The sequence below is a fragment of the Bos grunniens genome, chromosome X, assembly GCF_055505025.1.
Source record: "Bos grunniens cultivar Pamir isolate PY7600 chromosome X, Bosgru_T2T1.0, whole genome shotgun sequence".
NCBI lineage: Eukaryota > Metazoa > Chordata > Mammalia > Artiodactyla > Bovidae > Bos > Bos grunniens.
Window position 1 is genome coordinate 10390069 of NC_141194.1, and position 13199 is coordinate 10403267.

Below are 13199 nucleotides of genomic sequence, written 5' to 3' on the forward strand. Positions count from 1 at the left end.
GCCTCAACAGTGGAGACTCCAGTCTCTAACTACAGTGTGCACAGAATAATCTGGAAAGTTTGGTGAATATGCAGATATCCAAGCTCCGCTCCTGGAAATGTTTATTCAATAAATGTGAGGTGAGCTGCAGCTTGTTGCAATAGTCAATAAGCAGTCAAATTTTTGTGATAGAAGTGGCTTTGGGATGATCTTTGAAGAAACCTTGAAACTCTAAGGCCACTGACCTTGTGTGGTTTCTACTGTGGTCATGATTCAAAGTCTATGTCCAGGCTACACAAAATGGCGTGGAATGTCAGAGGAGAGAGATGTTACCACACAGCTCGACAAAAAAAGAGAAGAAACACCAAGAAGGCAGGAATTTTAGGACATTTTTACTAAACATTCGCCAATTGCTTCATTCATCTTTCTCTGCTATTTTCAGTTCAGTTCAGTTCAGTCACTCAGTTGTGTCCGACTCTTTGTGACTCCACGAATCCCAGCACGCCAGGCCTCCCTGTCCATCACCAACTCCCGGAGTTCACTCAGATTCACGTCCATCGAGTCAGAGATGCCATCCAGCCATCAAATCCTCTGTTGTTCCCTTCTCCTCCTGCCCCCAATCCCTCCCAGCATCAGAGTCTTTTCCAATGAGTCAACTCTTTGCATGAGGTGGCCAAAGTACTGGAGTTTCAGCTTTAGCATCATTCCTTCCAAAGAAATCCCAGGGCTGATCTCCTTCAGAATGGACTGGTTGGATCTCCTTGCAGTCCAAGGGACTCTCAAGAGTCTTCTCCAACACCACAGTTCAAAAGCATCAATTCTTTGGCACTCAGCCTTCTTCACATTCCAACTCTCACATCCATACACGACCACTGGAAAAACCACAGCCTTGACTAGACAGACCTTAGTTGGAAAAGTAATGTCTCTGCTTTTGAATATGCTGTCTAGGTTGGTCATAACTTTTCTTCCAAGGAGCAAGCGTCTTTTAACTTCATGGCTGCAGTCACCATCTGCAGTGATTTTGGAGCCCCCAAAAATAAAGTCTGACACTGTTTCCACTGTTTCCCCATCTATTTCCCATGAAGTGATGGGACCAGATGCCATGATCTTTGTTTTCTGGATGTTGAGCTTTAAGTCAACTTTTTCACTCTCCACTTTCACCTTCATCAAGAGGCTTTTTAGTTCCTCTTCACTTTCTGACATAAGGGTGGTGTCATCTGCATGCTGCTGCTGCTAAGTCGCTTCAGTCATGTCTGACTCTGTGTGACCCCATAGAACGCAGCCCACCAGGCTCCCCCGTCCCTGGGATTCTCCAGGCAAGAACACTGGAGTGGGTTGCCATTTCCTTCTCCAATTCAAGAAAGTGAAAAGTGAAAGTGAAGTCACTCAGTCGTGTCCGACTCTTTGCGATCCCATGGACTGCAGCCTACCAGGCTCCTCCGTCCATGGGATTTTCCAAGCAAGAGTACTGGAGTGGGGAGCCATCACCTTCTCTGGTCATCTGCATATCTGAGGTTATTGATATTTCTTCCGGCAATCTTGATTCCAGCTTGTGCTTCTTCCAGCCCAGCGTTTCTCATGATGTACTCTGCATAGAAGTTAAATAAGTAGGGTGACAATATACAGCCTTGACGTACTCCTTTTCCTATTTGGAACCAGTCAGTTGTTCCATGTCCAGTTCTAACTGTTGCTTCCTGACCTGCATACACATTTCTCAAGAGGCAGTTCAGGTGGTCTGGTATCTCTTTCAGAGATTTCCACAGTTTATTGCGATCTGCTATTTTAGGCACACTTTAATTTGGGCAGACATCTTTTAAAAGTGCTTTTCAAATGTGATACTTTATTTGTATCACAAATAAAGGGAAAAGGTAGCTGATAAACAAGTAAATGATTACATATTAATAAATGTCAATAAATTCTTCACCTTGATCCTGAATAATAACCTTTTGTCCTTACATCAAGTCCTGAGCCACCAGAGATGGTGCAGCAGATTCCAGTCCATGTTTTTTCAGATCCTCTAGACTTACCGGAAATCATCCTGAACTTTTCACCAGAGACGTGTGGAATGTCTTTGGTTTTACAATAAACATTTCTTTTGGACAAAAGCAGAACTTATTCTGTGCATTTTCAAACAAATCCATGGAGGATGTTGGGGTTTGAATCATTACCGTTCTTTACAAAAAAGAAAACACAGACAGTAGCAACAAAACAGCAACTTTACAGAATCCAGTCAGCCAGCTGTGTGGACTGTATAACACGAAACAATCAGTCGGTCTGAAGTTTTTCCTGAATTGAACAAACTATTCTGACATTGCATAATTACAACCAGCATGATTTAAGTTTTAGCTGCAGACAGAAACCAATTGGGACTGACCTTTCTGCCTTAATTAATCAAATGTTACCGTTCAAACTTGTACCTCTCAGCTGAAATCATTCTCAAGGCCTGTTGTTTTAATGCTGTGGTGGGTTGATTCTTTATATACAGCTAGTTAACGAATCTTCTAGGATAATTAAGGCACCTCACATTCTAGCAGGCACCAGTGATCAATGATGGTTAATTAAAGATGGTGGCGTACGAAGATGCCTGCTACCTGGAGGCAGGGAGTGTGGATTCTACTGCTTGCTTGAGCTGAACTGCGCCTTCTTAAGCTTTCATGAGTGGAGATCCTTACGGAAACATAAATTTAGAAGAACACTAAAACCAAAGTGGTTATCTGCTCTCTCCAAATATAATCCATCCCTCCTGAAAAGCTAGCAAACAAAACAATCCTAACAATAGAATCGTTTATGTAATTCCCATACAAAGGGGACCCGAAATCAGGAAGCTGAAGGATTCAATGAGGTAAGCAGAGAATTATTTTCTTTATTCTAAAACATTATTCAAGTTATATATAATTCATGTTGAAAATGAGAAAATAAAGAAAAGACCAATCAATCAATAAAATCAATTAAAACTCAACTACTCAGTGAAAACTGCTGTTACTTGTGGTACATGTTCTCCCATGGATCCACGTGTTTATGATATTTATGTTTCAAATAACTGCTGTCCTGACATCTACTACTTTGAGATAGTGCTAGATTCCCAAGTTTCTTGCACTCCAGTAAATATGCATCTTCATCATCTGTTTAAATGACCAAACTGTATTCCATGGTAGGCTTGTAAATATTAACAACTAACTACATAGAGTTCTTCCTGTGTGTCCGGCTCTGTTCTAAGCACCATACCATCTCCGTGAGGTCAATATTATGACTGCTCCTGTTTTACAAACTGGGAAACTGAGTTAAGAAGAGGTTAGTTAACTTGGTTTCCGGGGCTCAACTCCGGATGGCCTGGCTTTTGAGTCCAAGTTCCTAACACCCAGCCATATTGCTTCTCACCTTATTCCCTTTGGTTATTTAGGTTATTTATAATGCTTTTCATTCATTTTTTAAAAAATCATTTTGAAGTATAGTTGATTTACAATGTTGTGTTAATTTCTGCTGTACAGCATAGTGATTCAGTTATAACACATATAAACGTTCTTTTTCATATTGTTTCCCAGTATGATTTATCACAGGCTATTGAATATTTCATTCTTTTAAACAGCACAGATCAATTTAAACCTCTGTTTCCTCACAAGATAGGTGGTGAAAGGTGGCGGCAAAATGGGGAGCACTGATGATGACTGTTCAGTAACAAAGTACTAGGGGGAGATTCTGTTGGGTAAGAACAGAGGTGTTCACTCTCATGATAAAAATGAGAAAAGTCTATAAAATCTGCCAATACTCAATGGAGGGGGGATTTTCAGGCCCATGCAGAGGCACATTTGCAGGACTGCAGGAGAGATGGACTCTACTTGTGTCCTTGGATCTACGGAGGAGAAAAGAGCAACTGCCAAGTGTGATAGAGCAGCCATGGGGATCAAAATACAGAATTAATTTTCTGCAGGCTGAACTTTAACCGATTGCAGAGAGAGAGGAGAGAGAGACAGTAAAGTCTTCAGCAATTAGAATGTCAGCTTTAAGAGGAGGAAGTGAGTATTCATTTGGGACTGGGTGTGTCACAATGTGGAATTCGAGCAAAGGATGACTCACAGCAGATCAGCAGATGGTGGAAGTTGGGGGGCGGGCAGGGATGGGAGAAGGAAGGGGCCCTGAGAGAGCCAGGGTCACAGGCATTACTAGCTCACTGTGGACACAGGGTTTTCTTTACTTAGGTCTGCATATTAAGTTACAGAACAGACAGAGGGAGGTGAAGTGGGGGAGGTTGCTAGTGAACAAGTGAATAGGTAGATAAGTACATTCACTCTAAAGAGTGACAAGAATCCCAATAGACCTTTCTCCAAAGAAGCCCTTCAGATGGCTCATATCCCCAGGAAAAGGGGATATTACACAAAACTTCACACTCATGAGGGTGGCTGGACTCAGAAAGACAGATGATAAGCAACCTTGAAGATGTGGAAACACTGGAACCCTCATACACTGCTGTTGGTGCAGCCTTTCTGGAGAGCACTTTGGCACGTCCTTCAAGAGTTAAAGAGAGTCAGCATGTGACCAGCAAGTCCTCTCCTAGAGAGAGGAAGACAAGCCACACAAAGCCTTGTAAACAAATGTTCATAGTCACATTATTGATAATAGCCAAGACATGGAAACAGCCCAGATAGCCATCAGTGGATAAATAAACAAAATGTGGTCTACTTATGTAATGGAAGATTTTTGAGTCCTAAAAAGCAATGAAGTACTGACACATGCAGCATCCATGGCTGGGCATGGGTGAACCTTTAAAACATGATGCTGAGTGAAGGAAGGCCCTCACCAAGGCCGTGTATTGTGATTCCACTTATATGAATGTCTGGAATAGGTAAACGCATAAAGATAGATCAACTCTTTGCAACCCCATGGACTATACAGTCCATGAAATTCTCCAGGCCAGAATACTGGAGTGGGTAGCCATTCCCTTCTCCAGGGGATCTTCCTAACCCAGGGGTTGAACCCAGGTCTCCTGCATTGCAGGTGGATTCTTTACCAGTTGAGCCACCAGGGAAGCCCAAACCCATAAAGACAGATTGTAGATTGGGGATTGCCAGGAGCTGGGGATATGGAAGAATGAGGTGCATGCTCAGTCACTTCAGTCATGTCTGACTCTGTGCAACCCCATGGACTGTAGCTTGCCAGGCTCCTCTATCCACGGGGTTCTCCAGGCAAGAATACTAGAGTGCTTTGCCATTTCCTTCTGCAGGGAATCTTCCAGACCCAGGGATTGAACTTGCATCTCCTATGTCTCCTTCATTGGCAGGCAGGTTCTTTACCATTAGTGCCACCTGGGAAGCAAGGAGGAATGCTAAGTCACTTCAGTCGTGTCCGACTCTGTGCGATCCCATAGAAGGCAGCCCACCAGGCTCCCCTGTCCCTGGGATTCTCCAGGCAAGAACACTGGAGTGGACTGCCATTTCCTTCTCTAAAGCATGAAAGTGAAAAGTGAAAGTGAAGTCACTCAGTCGTGTCTGACTCTTAGCGACCCCATGGATTGCAGCCTAACAGGCTCCTTCGTCCATGGGATTTTCCAAGCAAGAGTACTGGAGTGGGGTGCCATTGCCTTCTCCAAAGGAGGAATGAGAGGTTACTAATTAGTGTGTTTCCTATTGGGGTGATAAAGATGTTCTATTCAGTAGACTTGTTGGCTGTTACGGTTGCACATGACTATGGATATACTAACAAGCATTGAACTGTATACTTCAGAAGGATGGATTGTATGGTTTGTGATTGTATCTTAACAGAGGGCACTGTGCTAAGTGAAATAAGTCAGACAGAAAGACAAATATCGTGTGATCTCACTTATATGTGGAACCTCAAAAGCTGAACTCATAGAAACAGAGAGTGGAATGGTGCTTGACAGGGGAGGGCAGGGATATGGAGCTGTTGGTCAAAGCATACAAACTTCCAGTTATCAGATGAATAAGGACTGGAGATCTAATGTAATGCATGGTGAGTAAGTTATCAATACTGTAGTGTACACTACAAATTTTCTAAGAGAGTAGATCTTAAATTTCTCTACCAAAAAAAGAATGTAATTATGTGAGGTGATGGAGGTGTTGGCTAACCCTATTGCGGTAATCATTTCACAATATATACATGTATCAAATCAACCCATTTAACATTTTAAACTAACACAATGTTGGATGTCAGTGATACCTCAATAAGGCTGGGAAAAGAGGAGTCATGAAGTGAATGGAGGGAGAAACATAGCCCCTCAGGCATAAATGGCCATGTGTGGTCCAGGGATGAGAGAGGAGGCCTGGGTGATTCTGTGCCAAAAGGCTGAAGGGATATCCAAGAGCTGAGGTTGAGGGGTCTGGCAGTTGCCATAGGTAATTATGGGTACTTTGGGATTATGTTCAAAGGACAATGAGAAGTCTTTAAAGGCTATAAAACCCAGCAGTTACATAATCTAAGTTGTATTTTAAATAGCACTCTCTTCTTGAATTGCTAGGGCAGAAATAGATTGCTGTTATAGCTGATAAAACCAGATAGACATCATTAAAGTTAAAATTTGAGAGTTAAAATTAGCACACGGTTTTCTTCTTTGAATTTATTATGCATGCTCAGAAAATGAGGCCAGCAAAATTCTTATCCACTAATAGCACAAAAGGAGTGCATTGTCATGTAAATAATAATGTAAGCTTTTGACTTTTTACCTGGACTTTATTCTGTTGCTTCTAGAAATTAATACCTACCAAACACAAGTGAAGAATTACACTCTTTTATCACTGTTCAGCAGCATATGAATATCAAATACAGATTTGGTTTAATTGCGTTTAATAGAAAGAGTGCATGGAAGCATCCCTGGCAGAGGTCATGAGGGGGAGTGCCAAAACTTAGCTGCTTGTTGAACACAGAATCCTTTTGGCGTCTTGGTTGAAACTGTGAAGTTACTGGAACTAATGACTGAATTTCAGAGGTTCTGAGGTTCACACTCCCAGATGAGAAGAGTTTGGCTTTTGTGGCCACAGGGAGGGCAAGAGAAGATTTCAGGCAACAGGGAACACAGCTGTAGTGCATAAAGACAGCTGAGAATGTGCATACATCCTTGGGCATCAACTCAGGGCCCAGGCAATGGGAAAGGACAAGCTTGGGGGCACCAGCCAGGGTCCCAAAGATGTCCAGGTTTTTGAGCATCCATTCCTAGTTCCTTCAGAGTGCAAGGCCTTTGAAGCTTCTGGAAAATCCAGGTTCTCTTTTGCAAATGGCAGCGTCATTGGAAAGAAACTTATCTTTAAGGCTCCTGACTGTGACATTAGCAAAACAAACAAATAAACAAATGCAGGGACAGCACTCAAAAACAATTACAATAGAAGATTCAGGTACCCTCCTCCCCCAACCTGCCTCACGCAAGCACCATTCTAGGGACCTTCAAATACACTAAAACCTGGTGAAGAGAATCCACAGGGCTGCAGAGAAGGAGCCTGAATTCTTCTTAAGTTAATTACCATTATCTTTTTTGAAATCATCTTTATTGGAATATAGTTGGTTTACAGTGTTGGGTTAGTTTCAGGTGCACAGCAAAGTGAATCAGTTATACATATACGTATATCCATTCTTCTGTAGATTCTTTTCCCATATAGACCATCACATCTTAGAAAAATGAAGAGTCTCTGAAAGATAACATCTTGTAGGCCTGGAGTGTTTATAACAGGCGCTTTTTTTTTGAGGCAAGGAAAAATGACTTTATTTGGAAAGCCAGCTTGTAACTGGCTTCTTGAAAGATGTTACTGATCTGCCCATGAGTGCCTTTCCAAGCTTTCCTTGGGTTTTTGCTGGGAAAGGAAAATTTGTTTTCCTATTAAAATACTGGACCCCAAGGGGAAGACCTATGTCTCAGTGAGTGATAAATAAGGAAAGGGGATATAATGCATTCAACAATTAAAAAAAAATTGAACTGTAGTTGATTTACAATCTTGGATTAGTTTCAGGTATATACAGTAGGTCTTTGTTGGTTATCTACTTCAGAAATAGTAGTGTGTATGTTAACCCCAGACTCCTCATTCCCCACCTAACCCTGCCCCTCCGCCAATTTCCCTTTTGGTAACTGTAAACTCAGCTGCAGCAGCAAGCTTGTTTTCAAAATCTGTGAGTCTGTTTCTGTTTTGTAAATAAGTTTATTTATGTGTGTGTGCCTACTAAATTGCTTCAGTCGTGTCTGATTCTTTGTGATCCTATGTATGACTGTAGCCCACCAGGCTCCTCAGTCCATGGGATTTTCCAGGCAAGATTACTGTAGTGGGTTGCCAATGCCCTCTTTTAGGAGATCTTCTTGACCCAGGAATTGAAACTGCATCTCTTTCATCTCCTGCATTGGGAGGCAGGTTCTTTACCACTGGTGCCACTTGGAATGCCCCAAGTTTATTTATATCTTAAAAAAAAATTAGATTCCACATATGCGTGATATTATGATATTTGTTTTTATGTGATTTACTTCATTTAGTATGATAATCTCTAGATCTATTCATGTTGCTGCTGCTAAGTCGCTTCAGTTGTGTCTGACTCTGTGCAACCCCATAGATGAGCCCACCAGGCTCCCCCGTCCCTGGGATTCTCCAGGCAAGAACACTGGAGTGGGTTGCCATTTCCTTCTCCAATGCAAGAAAGTGAAAAGTGAAAGTGAAGTCGCTCAGTCATGTCTGACTCTTCGTGACCCCGTGGACTGCAGCCTACCTGGCTCCTCCATCCATGGGATTTTCCAGGCGAGAATACTGGAGTGGGGTGCCATTTCCTTCTCCACCATGTTGCTGCAAATGGCATTATTTCCTTTTTATGGCTGAGTAACATTCCCTTGTGTATATGTACCACATCCTCTTTATCCATTCCTCTGTCGATGGACATTTAGGTTGCTTCCACATCTTTGTTATTGTTAATAGTGCTGAAATGAACATAGGGGTGCATGTATCTTTTCAAATTATAGTTTTCTCTGGGTATATGCCCAGGAGTGGGATTGCTGAATCATATGGTAGTTCTAGTTTTAATTTTTTAAAGAACCTCCATAGTATTCTCCAGACTTCCCTGGTGACTCAGACGGTAAAGCCTCTGTCTGCAATGTGGAGACCGGGGTTTGATCCCTGGGTTGGGAAGATCTCCTGGAGAAGGAAATGGCAACCCACTCCAGTATTCTCGCCTGGAAAATCCCACGGACAGAGGAGCCTCTTAGGCTGCATGGGGTTGCAAAGAGTCGGACACAACTGAGCAACTTCACTTTCACTCACACAGTATTCCCCATAGTGGTTGTACCAATTTACATTCCCACCAACACTGTAGGAAGGTTCCCTTTTCTCCATGTTCTCTCCAGCATTTATTGTTTGTAGACTTTTAGATGATGGCCATTCTGACTGGCGTGAGGTAATACCTAGTTGTACTTTGAATTTACATTTCTCTGATAATTAGTGATGTTGAGCATCTTTTCATTTACTTTTTGGCTATGTCTATGTCTTCTTTTAGGTCTTCTGCCTATTTTTTTTGATTGGGTTGTTTGGTTTTTTGACAGAGCTATATGAGCTGTGTGTACATTTTGGAGATTAATGCCTTGTCAGTAGCTTTGTTTGCAAATATTTTCTCCCATTTGGTGGGTTGTCTTTTCACTTTGTTTATGGTTTCTTTTGCTATGCAAAAGCTTTTAAGTTTAATTAGGTCCCATTTGCTTATTTTTGTTTCTATTTTCATTAAGAGGTGGAATAAAAAAAGATATTGCTGTGATTTACATCAAAGAGTGTTCTGCCCATGTTTTTCTCTAAGAGTTTTATAGTGTCTGGTCTTACATTTAGGTCTTTGATCCATTTTGAGCTTATTTTTGTGTATGGTGTTAGAAAGTGTTCTAATTTCATTCTTTTACACGTAGTTGTCCACTTTTCCCAGCAACGCTTATTGAAAAAACTGTGATTTCTCTATATACTCTTGCCTCTTTTGTCATAGGTTAGCCATAGGTTTGTGGGTTTATTTCTGGGCTTTCCATCCTATTCTATTAATCAGTTTTTGTGCCAGTACCATACTGTTTTGATTACTATAACTATGTAGTATAGTCTGAAATCAGGGAGCCTGATTCCTCCAGCTCTGTTTCTCTTACCCAGCATTGCTTTAGTTATTTGGGGTATTTTGTGTTTCCATACAAATTCAAATTTTTTTGTTGTTGTTCTTGGACTCCTTTTCTTGGTGGAGGATATCAGAGATGGTATCTTCTTATGTCTATGGATTCCTTATACTACACATAACCCTAATAACAAGTTACTTCACTCCTGTTTCTAAAAAATTACAGTGGAAAATGAAGAGCATTCTGAAACCTTATGAACACAAAGAGTTTAAGTTCATGGAAACTTAAACGTAGAAGTTCGTGAAGTCATCATCAGGTTGTACTTAAGTACAAGTCTAGAAATTAATGAAGGAAAAATAGCATCACAGTGGTTATGGCTTCTATTTCATGTCAACAGGACTTAGAAGTTCTTGCAGCGAGTGGGTTGGCACCCAGGGTATTACTGACTTGTGGTTCACCTCTTTGGGCACAGAATTGTAACAGACAATGAAATATGAAGTCTACTTCAGTTTAGTTCAAGTTATATCACATCCTTGGAAGAGAAAGAATTTAGGGTATTATGTTTTGCTCACTTCTACCATCTTCTCGCTTGTTTACAGAAATCCTTTATGCCTCAGTGTGAACTTTCCAAAGCATTCCACAGTGCTGTTGGGTGATAAGTTCTCTTTGGTTGTTTTTGTATCAGAGCTCATGAAAAATGGACATTGGCAGTGTTCCCCTATCACAGTCCAAAACCTAAAACGAGCAGTTAAATTCTACATATCCATGCCTCTCTCCCCCTCATCTTCCACTCCAGACTTTGAGTAGGAATATACTCTGCTTCTCCCTATAATTTCTCCCCAGGCTGACTATCTTCCTTGTAGGACAGGGGTCAGTACGCTCTAGCCTGGGGCCCAACCCCACCCACTGTCTGTGTTTTTATGGCCTGTGAGATGAGAAGGGTTTGTACTTTTGGGAATGATTTTAAGAAATCAGAAGGTGAATATTCTGGGTAACAAAGAGTTGGACACGACTGAGCGACTGAACTGAACTGAATATTTCATGGCATATGAAAATTATATCAAATTCCAATCTGTGTCCACAAACTTTATACTGTAACCCAGCAGGCACAATCACTTTCGTGTTGCCTAAGGCTGCTTTCAAGCTAGAAGGCAGAGTTGAGTAGTTGTGACAGAGACGGTGTCCCCACAAAGCCAAAAACATTGACTAACTGAACTGTTACAGAAAAAGTTTACTGACCCCTGTTCTAGAAGTTTTATTAGACCCTAAAAGTTTGCTGTGAGCCGCTAACATGGCCCAAGAGAGATCAGTGGTTCAAAGTTGGAGCAACTGATCCCCATCTACAGTGACTCACTACTGTGGCCCTGACTCCCCAACAACTCTCATTTCAGGCTCTCTCTGGCCACTAAAATATCACGTCCTTCTCCGCTGGGAAAGATGCTGAAAGGGGATGCACAGAGGGCTGCATGTAGGAGAGAAAAGAAGGATGTAGTGAGCTAATGTCCTTACCAATATGGTCTAGACGATGCTTCTCACACTGTAACATGCATTTCTATTACCCAGAGATCTTGTCAAAATGCAGAGTCTGATTTAAGGGGGCCTGAGGTGGGGCTTGAGATTCTGCATTTCTCTCTAGCTTCCAAGTGATGCTGGTGCTCTTGGTCCACACCACACTCTGAGTGGTCAGGACCTTCTCTACCCTTGCCTGTCCCACTGACCTGGTCCCATTTTCATCTTTGAATTTCTGGAATACCCATAAATACGTTATTAGGTGGTGATGGTTGGCTTATATATTAGATCTTCTTATTTCATCTTCTTACCTCATGCTTTATATGTCTTATCAGAAATAGTGTTTTCTAGAAGTGGGATAATAAGTCTCTCCTCCATTAACCGAATCATGAAATGGACTAAGTTTGCCTTCACTCCCTGATCCTCTTGTCTTTTCTGATCCCCTAGTTTCATAGGGGCCCCAGGCAGAAGCCTCTTAAGGCTTCCTACTCTCTTTTTATTCCTGGCGTGGATCCTCCATTCTAGTTCCTTCCATGACTCTTGGGCCTCCAGGAGGCCCTTCTGTGCTCCCATGTGATGAACACTGAGTCCTAAAGAATGTTGGGGAGCAAGCACGCCAGCTTCCTCATTTGGCTGGCAAGCACACCAGGACCTAGAGAATTGGGGTGAGGCTCCCCAGGTAACCAAGCAGAGACCAGGAAGCCAAGGCCGCCAACTTTCAGCTCTCCAACTTTACTCTCTCAGCCCTCTTCTTCTATCCCAGAAGAGTCTGTCAGATGGCCTAAAAAGTTGCCAACAGTGAAATGGTCTCTGAACATCAGGGTACAGATATGTCACACTCCCCAGTAATGTACTTGTGGTGAAACAGGATCTTTCTGAAGTGATTCTAATGGTCATGACTGTAGATTTCATGATGGGCTCCCTGGGGACAATAGCTTTGACTCTCTGGGCCTTTTTCCACCTCCACATCTTCATTGAGAGGGATTGCTTACCTGGCTTCTTATGTTAGAATGAGAAATTGTGGTAAAATTCACATAAAATTAAAAAGTGAGCAATTCAGTGGCATTTAGTACATCCACAGTATTGTGCAACCATTGCATCTGTCTAGTTCCAGAACGTTTCATCACCCCCAAGGGCAACCTCATACACACACGCGTTTACGTCCCATTCTTCCATACTCCCAGCCCCTCGCAACCAGCAGTCAGTTTACTGTCTCTGTGGATTCGCCTGTTCTGGACATTTTGTGTAAATAGAATCATACAATACATGGCCTTTTATGACTGCCTATTTGAGGTTCATCCAAGTTGTACCATATATCAGTTCTTCATTCTTTTTCATGGTGGAATAATATTCTGTTGTATGCATAAACCACAAATTCTTACTTTCAACCACTGATGGACATTGGGGTTGTCTTCACCTTTTCACTATTGTGAACAGTGCTGCTGTGAGCACTGCTGTTTAAGTATCTGTTTGAACCCCTGTTTTCAGTTCTTCTTGGTCATATACTTCAGTGTGGAATTGCTGGGTCATATGGTAATTCTGTGTTTAACTTTTTGAGGCTCCGCATTTCATTTGAGCAGTTTTACAATTCTCCCATTCTGTCCCACTGTTTCACAATAAGGACAAATGAAATAATCAAGCAATGGAGAAATATCTC

General features: G+C 41.9%; 1 long non-coding RNA gene across 3 annotated transcripts in view; it reads left to right on the forward strand.

Annotated features, from left to right (window-relative positions):
* The first annotated feature begins 2488 nt into the window (after positions 1 to 2488).
* The window catches only part of LOC147339766 (uncharacterized), a 137469-nt gene continuing 126758 nt past the window's right edge, over positions 2489 to 13199 (forward strand). For all 3 annotated transcript variants that reach the window (XR_015158564.1, XR_015158563.1, XR_015158562.1), the window contains exon 1: positions 2489 to 2821. This is a non-coding gene — a long non-coding RNA (uncharacterized LOC147339766). The remainder of the gene's footprint in view (positions 2822 to 13199) is intronic.